Below are 13,657 nucleotides of genomic sequence, written 5' to 3' on the forward strand. Positions count from 1 at the left end.
TCACTCACAACCTCACTCACAGAAGGTCAGAAGAAGAAGAAGGAACAAAAGTAGTGGAATGTGGTCCAGTATCAAAGATGCTTTCAACATATCCTAACCCAGTTTTTATCAGAAGGATACTTTTGAACATTCAGCATGTGATCAAGTTTAGAACTAGCAGATCTAGCAACAGATAAATCATGTTCCAAAGTTCTAATTTATTAAGCAAAAGCATGTTCTCAGATTTAACATTATTCAAAAGCTCATTAGCATCAAACAGTTTAACAAGCAAATTTCTCTTTTCAAGCTCAAGAGAATCAATTTTCTTTAGGCCAAGATCAACTTTCATAGCATCCTTTGCAGCAATTTTGCAAAGTTTGTTATAGGCCTCTTGAAGGTCTGCATCTTCAGAGAGTTCCCCATCAGAAGGGTTCTCTTCAGCAGATATGCTTTCATTGACTATAGCAGTAGCCGTGAAAGCAATGAAGTTTCCATCCTCGTCACCACCGGACTCATCATCAGAAACCTCATTATCACTAAGGGTTACAGCCATAGTTTTACCCTTAGTCCTTAAGAATGTAGGACATTCAGATTTCACATGACCATACCCTTGACAGCCAAAACACTGAAGACCCAAAGAGTTATTAGAAGATTGACCAGAATTTTCTCTAGGTTTTTCAAAATTGTTAACCTTAGTGGGATCATTCTTCCTAAAATTTCTAGGTTCAGCAGTGTAATTGCCTCTTGCCTTTCTATTTGTATTCCTAAGAAAGTTCTTAAAGTTTTTGGCAAGATAGGCAATCTCTGTAGCAGAGAGCTCATCATCAAATCCACCACCATCAACATCATCAACTGACTTAAGAGCCATTAATTTGGATTTGTTCACTTTAGGTAGGTCAGACTCATAGGATTGAAGAGATCCTACAAGTTCATCAACAGGGATGGAGTCCACATCCTTGCTTTCAGTTATGGCAGTCACTTTGGGTCCAAAGTCTTCAGTTAAAGATCTAAGAATCTTCCTAACAATCTTAGGTTGATCATAGATTTCACCCAAATTAAAAGCAGAACTAACAATATCATTCAGTTTGGCATAAAATTCATCAAAGGATTCATCATCAGACATCCTAATGTTTTTAAACCTAGAAGTTAATTGCTGCAGTTTGTTTATCTTAACTGCCTTTGTGCCTTCATGCACAGTTTGGAGGATTTTCCAAGCAGTATGAGCAACCTCAACATTAGAGATTCTCTTAAATTCCTCCATAGAAACAGCATTAAAGATAGCATTCATAGCTTTGCTATTGAAGCTTGCTGCTTCTTTTTCAGAAGTTTGCTACTCACTCACAGGAGTAGCAGGCTTCTCCCATTCGTATTCAACGGAATTCCAAAGCCTTTCATCAATAGATTTCAGGAATGCTTTCATCCTTACTTTCCAATAAGCATAGTTGTTCCCATCAAAATGAGAAGGAACAAACAGAGAGTATCCATGCTCCATGACAACAAGGGTCAAGGATCAGCTCAGAGATTAAAAATCTCAAACAAAAAGAGCTACCTGCTCTGATACCACTTGAACGGTTTTAGACCCCTTAAACACACAGATTGCGTAGCCTAGATTAATTAGCCAAGTTGTTACTTAGTCAAATTAAGCAATTCTAGGTTAAAACAATCCAAACAATCATATCAAGAATATAAAGCAGCGGAAAATAAATAACACAAGATATGATCACCCAGGAAACCATACGGTAAAAACCTGGGGAGGATTTAACCCACCGATCCTCAAGGCTAACCTGAATTCACTATGAAAGAATTGAAGTTTGTACAAAAGGACTACAAGCTCCCCTCTCGACTTCCTAATGCTACCCACCAGTAGAATTTCCTGACACGACCACGCGCAGGCTCCGAATCCACGGACTACTTCTTTCTTGAATTCCTCAATCAGCTACAAGCTCCCCGCTTGCTTTTCTTTTAAGTTCCAATGGTTGCAACAGTAATGATCTTCAAGATGTTGAAATCATCTCTACCATGAAAACCCTAAGTTTTGTGTAAAGGAAAGCTCCTCAAAGATCTCACAAGAGATTCACACAAAACAGCAATGTATGAGCAACAATACAATGTGAACAACCTTTAAAAACGTGGCTAGGGTTTTGTTTATATACCTAGGGTAAAAACATAAAACCCTAAACGTTTAATGAAGTAGGGCTGAGTTGAAAATTCTGCAGAAAATTCAACCTGTGCGATTTTCGATCGATCGAGTCTATCCTTCGATCGATCGAGCCAGGCCCAAAGTCCCAAGTACTTCTGCAGCCACTCGATTCCAACTTTACAATATTAAACCAACTTTGAGCAAGTCTAAATAAGACTAAATACAATGTTTTGATCATGGTTTGCCAACATTACAAATTAGAGTTCTAAATACATAAAATCCTAAGACCTTAGAACCTAACACTACTGTAAAGCCTTCTGCCGTGCAATGAAGCTGTCTGCTGTACTTTAAAGCTGTCTGCCGTGCAGTAAAGCCTTCGACAATGTGAATGACTGCTATTTTTTATTGCAGAAATACTTTTCCACTTCCTTGGCCTGGCTTGTGTGTAAGCCACACCACGTCTGCTAAAGTCTGTTTATAAGCTCACAGCAGGCAGAGTCATTGTTAAGAGGTTATGGCAGACAGACAATATATTGGAAACGTAAAGAAAATGCAGTCACTATTTCTGCCGCAATAAACAAGATAAATAACTTAAAAGACCTCACTTTTAAAGAATAACACTTAAACAAAAGATTAGAGTGAGATTAGTAGAGTTAAAAGAATGAGTCTGCCGCACTGACTGTCACCACAGGACTCTAACTAGGGAAGGGAAAACTGCTCCTTCAACGCAAGTAACTTTAAAGGAGAAATTAATTGCTTTGAGAGGCCAGCCCCAAATGGTATGTGCCCGGGTATGAGTCGTTTTTTTCCTCCAATAGAGAGCAAGGCTATTGAGGGAGAGAGGGGGTTAACCCATTTAGGTGCATGCCTGCCATAAAACGCTCTGTTTTCTTTCTTTCTTTTGTTCTCTGTTTTTCTGTTTTATCCTCTCTCTGTTTTCTTTCTTAGAATTCTTCCCTTTCTTTTCTTTTTTGCTTTCTTTCTTTCTTCTTTTTCCGCCTCTCTTTCTTTCTTTCTTTTTGTTTTCTCATCTTTTTTCCATTCCCCTGTTTTTTCTCTGAATTCCCTCTCCTTTTTCTGTACACAGCTACGGGTCTTTTATATAGAGCCTGCCGTGACCGATTTTACTATTCTAGCCCTTTCATAGCCCTTGTCTGATATGGGAGCCTTTTGCCAACCACTTATCGAGTCAATGGTTTTGAACCACCATTGACCTGTAACTTTCAGACAATGAAGGTTCCTTTTCTACTCGTCCAGTGTGTACCCTCTCCCTCTCGGTCTCTCATGGCATGCACCCAATGGTTCTTACTCAGCCTTACCACTTTTGGGTGGCATGTCATCCCAGCAAGACTGTGCCCACCGAAAGAGCCTGGACAAGAAACACAAGAATAGGTTTCCACTCCTCTCCCCACCGCCAGACCGTGCCCTCTCCCATGACCTCACATTTTCCCATAGTGGCTGGGTATAGGCTAGTGATGCCTGGGTCGTACGCATGCTTTACCTTCTTGATGTTTCATACGTTTGCCGAGGTCTGAAAATGGGTGCGCATATCCTGCTGTGCGCTTTTTGGCCCTTTCTAGTATGGATTGCATCTCCGGCAGGCCAACATTTATAACTTGTCCCTTTCTTTGGAGAGTTGGGCCTTGTTAGATCATTGGGCCTCCCTTTAGTTTTGGTGTTTGCTTCATGGCTTGACATCTCCTGCCACACCGGATTGTTATTCCTGCTGCTTATCTCAATCCTGCCAGGCCCTTTTAGGCCTGCCGTGTGTTTTTCTTCTCAGCTTTCACGCCTATCATTTTTATACAAAAGGATTTGAGCATTTGTGGGCCAAATGATGTTGACTGGATCAAAAGGGTCTTGGGCCCAATTTATTTTCATCTACCAAAGCCATCCTGCCAGAGAACTGTATCCTGCAGCAGATCTGTATTCTGCGGTAGACTCGTATTCTACAGCAGATTTGTGTTTAGCAACTTACTGGGCTTTCTTCTTCATGGGCTTTTGGATATGGATTCACAAAATTGGGCATCAACAGAAGGCTAAACTGAAAACTTTTTATAGAAAATACTGTGAATAAAGAGTATCAAAAAGTGTAGTGAGGCTCATGAATAGTAGCAAAAATAAGTTAAATAGTAAAATAAGTTGGCAAAATTAATCATGCCAAACGGACATGAAGAATTACTCTCCTAAGTGCTATAAATGGCTCTAATAGATTCATATGTAGGTGTGATCTTTCCAAAATGGACTTACAATCCGTATTCAACCATGACAACTACTTGACATTCAAAATTTTCAATCAAAAGAACATATAAAAATAAAAAATAAACTTCTTTTCTTTTTTCTTGATTTGTTCCATCCCAGTCTCTTTTCCTCTATATATATACATATATTTTGGGTGTAAAAATGGAAATATGCTGCAAAATTCAATCACAATAGACTTCCACTATAAACATACATTATTATGATTATTATGAAGCTTCTTCTCTACATGACAATCTGGTTTAAAGGAATAATAATGACAATTATCCAGGAAATATTGTAACAAAAGTTTTCTTAAGCATCTAGGAGCACCCTCTCATTGCGGATAAGTATAGAACAGGCTTAAATCTTATTCCGCAAAGACCTCAGCCATCTGACATGTCACAATTACAATTTCAGAATGGATTGAGGAAGTATGTTGCCACAAAATTAAACATTAGAACATAACTGGAATTGAACAACCTATTAAAGGCAATGCAGTTTCTATTGTTTAGGAATAAAAGATCTATCAGAGGAACCAACATCATCAACAGATTAAAATAAAACAACAATAAAACAGAAGAAGAGAGTGCATTTATAGAATCAAAGACAGCCGCTTGCATCTCATTCGTCACCAAAGCAAGATTGATAACAAAATACCTGGTTTTTGGGGTTGGAATTACAGGTTCTGAAAATATTTTATGCTTCTTAGCAAAGAATTTTATTCTCTCACATGAAGATGTCTAACGTAAATCCCAAGCCATGACAAGATGATAAAAATCTGCACAGAGGAAATGGACACAATAGAAATTTGAAACAAACACTATCATAAAGAAATATATACATATATATATATATATATCCACTATTAGCAACAAAAAAAAAAAAACCATGGACCTGCACAGTGATTTTGGTATTAAAATTTCACAGAATTTCAAACCATTCAAATACATACTAGACTTTGTGTCGGTACCCACCAAAATCAACATTTATTGAAAGAAAATCTGTGAAATTCATCTTTCCTACATTTTCTAGAAGTTCAGCAACTACCAGGATTGACTAAAATCAATTCTAATTATCCAAAGAGAATTATTACAATGTCAGAAAGAACCACAAGTTTTAATTTGGACTTGATCTCCAAAAGTTATAAAAAATTATCACTTCCAAATATCTTAAGCTTTGGATTAGCTTGTGGGAAAATCAATAATTTAACAAACTTTAATTAGTCAACAATAGATTGGTAATGTGAAAATTTAAAAATAAGATGGAGTTGAGCTACCAGTATTGCATGCACATAAATGACACTACACAAGCAAATAAATATCCAAAGCATCATCTTTGTTTTCAACATTAATAGAACAAAATAATACATTGGTGGTCAAATAAAAAGGGACAATAGGTTAACAACATTTAGACTTATAAAGTCCACAAATGCACTTTCTTAACAACATTACCTCCACAAGTGCAACAAAGCATACAACACAAGCAACCAAACAAAAGAGAATTGATCCTATTAGTTCCTCCAAAGACTAACAAAGAATATCAGAGAAGTACTTCAACTTTCTGGAAATTTAAGTCCGTTAAGATGAATGTTCACACAGATCTTTTAAAAAGTAAACAATTCAATCAGTTTCAAGAAATTTTAGACACAACCAAAAAAAAAAAAATAACAACAACAACAACAAATCGATAACAAATAAAAAAAAAACAAGGATGCAGATAATAAAAATCTAACCATGACTAACTGATAATGCAAATAGAAAAAACAGGATGCATTTTATAACTCGGACAAGGATCAATAGCAGCAATTGCACACATCAAAAATACAACAGGATTGAAGCAAGTTTAAACATCCTAGGCATTTTTTATGCCCCACACCATGGAAAAGAAACAAATCGATAAGAAAATGACAACTTATATGAAAAGTATTAATATATGAACAAAAATTGGGAAGTAATCTAATCTTCTACCAGCAATTTGAATACCATTAAAGATTTTGTGTATAAAGGCATTGAAGATGTAGGTTGTCAGATGCATTTTGGAGATTGTCCACTTTATCAATGGTGAATTTTTTAACAATAATGAACTGGCCTTGTTCAGAATTCCCGCTCATCAATCATGAAAAATTACAAGGTATCTATCCACTTTGATAGCACAGAATCTTAGGTGGAGATCTCGAATTACAAGAATGGACATCTTCCCCACCATTTCATATTCGTTTTCTTATTGGTAAATTCATATTCAAATTACTGTGTCTTTGATTTTCTTTTTATTGGACTTGTTCTCCTTTGCCTCACAAATAACAATGCACTAAATAAATAAATAAATGAAAAGGCATTCCATATACCTCCATCTCTACTTCCTCGCTATAAATAGCAATGTGCATTAGAGTAAAAATATAGTTTCCAGCGTGGGTTGAGGCCGAGGACATTCAGCTAGGACCACCCTTGCTATAACAAGTTTTTCTTTTGAGGAAACCACCAATGTAACACCAAAGTTCAAACTAGAAGAGAAGATTAAAAGACATTAGAATTGAGAACCACATTTTTGAAATCTAAATATCAATCTCTATTAAACAAAATAACATTCATATTCAAAGAAGAATCTAGTAACAACAATATATACAGTTGCAACCACATGACAATAAATATTGACCATAACAATAAAGGCTCTAATAGTGCAAAATTCTACTTGATTATGTTACTTCTCTAATGGATCAGCACTTCAAGTCTCTAGTGATGCAGGCAAAAGGTTGGCCTTGTTTTATTTTATTTTTAATCGTGGGTCTTTTGGAGCTTTAAGGGTTTCCAGAACGGCATGTAGTTTCAAACCCAGTGTTATTTTATTGGGCTTCTTTTTTTCTTTGTGGTTTTAAATAGTTAGAAAAAGATAAATTTGCAGCTATAATGGAGTTGAGGTTTGTTTGATGCAATTCCTCCCAAAGCAATGTCAAGCACCCTAGGTGTAATGCTTGCAAAAAAAAAAAAAAAAAAAAAAAAAAAGTACAATGTCACTTATAAAATAAAATAAAAAATATGCAATGTCTAGATTTATCTTTTTTTTTACTTCTTTCTCTTTAATTTCCAGCAACCAGAAATCTTGAAACTAGATCATAATTCCACACCCTGAGAACCCTAAAAAGAATAGGAAAAAAACCCTTGTACAATCCACAGACCAATATCTGCATTACTGAGTTAGTGGCTTACTGCTAACAGCCAACCAGATCTTTCTTCCTTTTTATCACCAGTTTTGACTGTTGACCTCCAAAATATACCCAGCTTGTTAATCCCTAATTGAATCTTAATCAACCTATTTCTCCAGCATTACCAACCACAAATCCCTAACCCCAACAACCCTAACTCCCTCAAATACATGCTGCAAAATTAAATCCTCCATCCTTAATTCCTATTTCTGCCCCATGAAACCCTTCAAAATTCAACATTTCAAAGTGCAATTTAAGTTATAAGCCATCTACATCTTTCTTCTGCACAAATTCCAGATTTTAAGTCACAAGCACAGATTAACAGTGAAGAAATACAAGGGGCCAACATCAGATTCCAATGGACGCAAAATATCAAAGTTCAACGCCATAATGTTGATATTGCAGAATGCCTTAAACATCCTACATCAAGAATTTAATTTCATGCCTAAAGATACTATATCAGCAAATGGTATCAAAGCTCATTCGAGCTTCTGTCCTGCATTAGAAGATGACACAAACCTCGTGAAACATAAGCCATATATGAAGTTTAAAAATATTGTGCATCTAACAAATATATCTGAAATAGGTCACTTTTCAATTTCCTTGTCCACAAGAGATCCAAGAATATAAGTCTCCATTTCCTGCGGCAGCTGATCTCTCAAATGCCAGGGAAGCCGTACACCCAGATGACTTTGAAATGGGGAAACCAGAATAAAATCGAACAGAGGAATTTATCGAAAAATTAATCATATAAAATCCAAAGAGATGGAGTGATTCTCAACACAATATTTTAGTGCTTCAAAGCCACAGTCCTGAACAATTCTAGCAAGAACTTCAACAGAGCACTCAAACACCTCATGAAGACTATCATGCTCATAGTCTTCAGTCTACAAGCAGAATCAAATTTTGGTTTCTCAGAGAAAACCAACATGCATGTGATCCAAAGAAGTATGTTAATCAAAACAGAGCAACACAAACCTTAACCTGTTCTAGTGTGGCCTCGGCATCATCTACAAAAGAGTACGAAAGCAGAAACCCACTATAGCATTTCTTAAAAGGAGCACAACCAGCACAAAGAGCATACAATGCCACAGGCAAAAATAATACCACCCGCTCATTTAATATAGAAGGCACCTAAATAAATAAAAATAAAAAACAGTTACTAGTACATAATACCACAACATTCAAAAAATAATCAAACATAAGATCCCTACCAAGTACTAACATAATTTATCAATGATTCAAGTATGCAGGCTTCAAAAGTGAAAAATACACATCAAATAGAAGAAAGGAAATATAAAGCATCTTATAAAACCCTTGGACAATCCACAGACCAATATCTGCATTACTGAGTTATTGCTAACAGCCAACCAGGTCTGCCTTTCTCAACTTTTCTAACCTGTTTTGACAGTTGACCACCAAAATATACCCAGCTTGTTAATCCCTAATTGAATCTTAATCAACCTATTTCTCTAGCATTACCAACCACAAATCCCTAACCTCAACAACCCTAACTCCCACAAATACATGCAGCGAAATTAAATCCTCCATCCTTAATTCCTATTTTCCGCCCCATGAAACCCTTCAAAATTCAACATTTCAAAGTGCAATTTAGGTCATAAGCCATCTACCTCTTTCTTCTGCATTAATTCTAAATTTTTTAACTCGTAAATTACACACATACCCAATGGATCTTGAACCCATTGGTTTTCCACTTAATATAGAACTGGTATTTTTGTAAAAAGACCATCAACTAATTCGAAGAGATTGTTAGGAAAATGGTGAAAGTAATAGTTGAATATGACTATCCAATATTATTAATTGACAATTAAATCAATAACTTTCAACAGTGGCCTGGTTTACTGATGGCATTTCTAATCTGGAAAAATCCTGAAAATCTTTAACAACTGCAATGGTTTCAACCAAACAGGGAAGAATAAGTGAAGTTGGTTGTCATAGTTCAATCTAGCAAATAGAATTATAAAACAGGTACATGCATTAAGGCATTGCAACAAAGCAAATAAATGGGCAACAAACAGAAATCACAGCTAATGATGATCAAACTCATTAAAGATGGTAACAATATCCATAATGTACTTTAGGCAATAGTCATGATGTTATCAGGAATGAGATCAGGTGAAAATCTGATTTGACTTGTGTTTATGGATTATGGTAATCTAAAGACATCAACATCACAGATTCACTTGCCATTAACTAGTGTGTGAAGGAAAAAATTTTGAAGTATTAGATATTCTATGACAGTTTGGTTTTAACAATTATGGACAATCAGATGCAATTTGGGAAATTTATCAATCCAAAAGTTCACCCGAGAGATAGGTGTTTGAGAAAGAACAAAAGGCTACAACTGACAAAATATGTCACAATGTTAACAAAGGTCCAATTCAATAATTCTAGAATGTAACCCTCCACCTTTAAAATGAGCACGTCATGCTAACAAATTCTATCTTGCACAAGAATAAAACATATTATGGTGGCTGCCATTTAAAGGAAAATAAAAAATTTACGAGTGCTTACATGCACGTTTGTACCTTACAAAAAACTGTTTACACCACATATCACGTAAATTAAATAGTCAACTAAAATTGGCAAAAAATACAAACCTCCTGAGTAATGCAAATGTTTTCTCCTTAGTTCCTCTATTTAAAACACCATAAAGAAGCAAGCATGGAGAATCAAAAGGAATTTGTTTCCATGGACGTATAATTAAAGTAAAATCTTACACTGATGGCATTCTTTTAAATAACCTAAGATCCCGCACATCTTGAGGTATGACATATGTGTTTATTAAATCTTGGAAGAAGAATAAGTGACATAAAAACACTTTCAAAATAAAAGTACGTACATTAATGTAAATGGACTATTATAGAAGGAGATTGCCTAATTTCTTAGAAAAAAGGATAATGCAAATAAAGTGTGAGAACACAGTCTAAGAGGATACACGTTCAATATAAGATGAAGAAATATACAAGAACTCGAACCCTCAATATACTGAGACAATCAAAGAAGATTGACACTAGTAATACATGCATGAGACAACACGGTCAACACCATATTACTTGCCAACTATAGTTAAACTGCAAAATTTTATTCAAAGAAAGAGTCGGTTTTTAGATTTCAGTATGAGGATAACAATATCAATTAGAGCAATACATAAGACATATATGTTCAATAATAGGATTTATAATTTTGCGATACTTAAAAAAATTTCATGCCAAAAAAAAAGGAACTCATCCACACAAAATTGCAAAGGAGTTTTCCCATTCAAGAAATTTATAGAACTTTCCAATGCGCAGAGAACAATAAAAAGATAGAGCTAGCCCAAAGGAAAAATCAAGTAACTATTGCATATAAACCAAAAAGTTAGTCTTCTCCCCCTAAAATATTGTACATGAAAATCTTATTAGAAAGGTAAAGCAACTTAGTAGGCATACCACTATGGAACCAACAGTACAAAATTCACCAGTAAAATAAGTGGATTACGCATTGGAGTTCACCTTTGATGAACTTTTCAAACGTCTAATAAGTGCTTCCAAATCTATTTTCTACAAAATTAACATGCCCATGAAATATTAAAAAAGAAAACAAAAAAGTGTAACTTAGGATTCCAGGGATCTCATTAATTAGCAGGCATCTGATACCTTGTGTTTCCTTGAGCGCATTGCAGCTTGCCACTCATTAGAGGTAAGTCTATCCTCATTACTCCTAAATAGAGCATCTGCATAATGCGCAAAATGAAAATGAACTTGGCTTTGTCTTTCAATAGACTTCTTCTTTGTCATCTTCTGATTCTCAACAAGTGAAACTGCAAGTTTCAAATACTTCTCTAAAATAGTTCTGAAGCTGCATTATAAACAAGCAGTGTGCCAAGAAATTAAGAAAATTAAAGAAACTAGCACATGTAAAACCCAAAGGGACAAAGCAAATTTTTTGAATATATATATTTAGAGTATAACATGCTAGCTCGAGTTTCTGCCTGCCTCTTCCCAACCAAGCGATATACATTTGAACCTCTTGATTTAACACAACTCTGTATGATATATTTTGCAAGGCTGATGGCAATCTCATCCTGATCTTGGGCACGCAAAAGCTTTGCCTCTTCATGCTGCCATCACACAAGTGTTTATAATAATGCATGTGCCAACTATGTCTGAGCAACGTCTCAGCAATGCGCATGAAATAGATGTTTACAATTGGGTAGAAATTAATGTATTTAAACGAATAAGCACAAAGTTTCTACAGAAACCAAAAATCTTGATAGTTAGTTTTCTCTCCATTTAAACCAAGGATAATGACTAGAAAAATCATGTTCTTCCACAGGTGAAAAGGGCCTGTAAAAATATTTTCTGCACAAAGGCTAGCAAATGTTCTGAGTGAGAAAATAGACATATAAAAGAGATATAAAATCAATGCAGCAACTGAATAAATGAGTACATGCATTAAGGCATTGCAACAAAGCAAATAAATGGACACCAAATAGAAATCACAGCTAATGATGATCAGACCCATTAGAGATGGTAATAATATCCATAATTTACTTTTGGTGATAATTATGATGTACATTTCTGCCCAGACTATGAGACTAACAAAGAGTTGTAATCATGAAAGAGATCAGGTGAAAATCTGATTTTAGTTGTGTTTATGGAATGAGATGGACACGCCACATTGAAGGATAAAGCACAAGATACAGTTGCCCTAAATCAGGCATAAAAAAATGTGGTTTAGGATAAGATAAACAGTGAAAGTTTATCGCCAAATCAAACTCAGCCACTTGCCCTACCAAGCACCCAAAAGAATTTCCATTTTCTGTCAACATGTCATGATTGAGATTTTTAAAATGCACCCTGAATTGCAAAAGTTACAAAACAATGAACAGAAGAACAATTCTCTAAATGTAAATCCAATATTTCCCTTACATTTAGAATTATGTTTAAAGCATACCAACAACTCGTTTCTTATATAGCTGATAAATGACAAAATTGATGATCATATATTCTGAAAAGTTGCGAAAAGTACAAGTAGATGGCAGAAAAAAAAAAAAAAAAAAAAAACAGGACAAACAAGCCACGTAGAACTGGAATTAGTTAAAACCAAACAAAGGGAGTAAGAAATACACACAATCAAAACACCAAATTTTGTTGCTCCAGCAAATTATTTTTATCAGCCGAGTAGTTAAGGGAGTATTACGATCAAAGGTAAAAAAAATCTAAAACACAGTAGCAAAAAAGTTATGATAAATATCGCTATTCAATATATAATTTTCAAGGCACAATAAGGAGAAAAGAATCAACATGAGATTGTTTAGAAAACAAAAGATAATCATGATCTCAACCCAACGTCACTCCAACAAATTAGTTTTCTAACTCATAAAAAATCTTAACCCAATAATTAAACCTTTAAACTTTAGGTTTGAAATCAAGAAAGAAAGAGAGACTACGGCCTTAGTTCTTGATCAAACTTTGAAGGCCAAGTAGCTATACCAACGTTAAATTTTTTTAAACATGGTAATTGCAGTAACGTAGTCTCAATAAAAATGAACCAAATTGATCTAGTAAAGCCAACTTTGCCAAAACATTGATACCTTCAAAACTACCAAATTTAATATTTAATATTTATAATCAAATAGTTTGCCGAAACAGTAAATTTAATATTTATAATCAAATAGTTAGAAGCCAAGTTTACAACAAAAAAATCCCTAAAAAGTAGCCAACTAAAAATACGATGAGACTGCTGGAATTAATTAAAATCCATGAATGCAATAACCCTCATTATTATTCTCATGCCAACCATATTTAGATCAAAATCCTTGATAATCTAACTACTCCACTCCAATAAGAGGCACTACCACATTCAAATTAGATACGAGCATGCCAACACAATGACTAAAACAAGACAAGTGGACAAAGAGAAAAGAATTGGATTGGAAGTTTCAAACCCTCATTAAGCTACTGTAATTTATAATCCTCTTAGATTCAAAGCCTAAAAAAAGCAAACACTGCAACAATTTGAAAGAATTAAAACAACCAGAAACTGAACTTATAAAGTGGGGATTGTAAGAGTAACAAATACAGAAGGATAAG

Source organism: Quercus suber, unplaced genomic scaffold, assembly GCF_002906115.3.
Source record: "Quercus suber isolate HL8 unplaced genomic scaffold, Cork oak 2.0 scaffold_904, whole genome shotgun sequence".
Classification (NCBI taxonomy): domain Eukaryota; kingdom Viridiplantae; phylum Streptophyta; class Magnoliopsida; order Fagales; family Fagaceae; genus Quercus; species Quercus suber.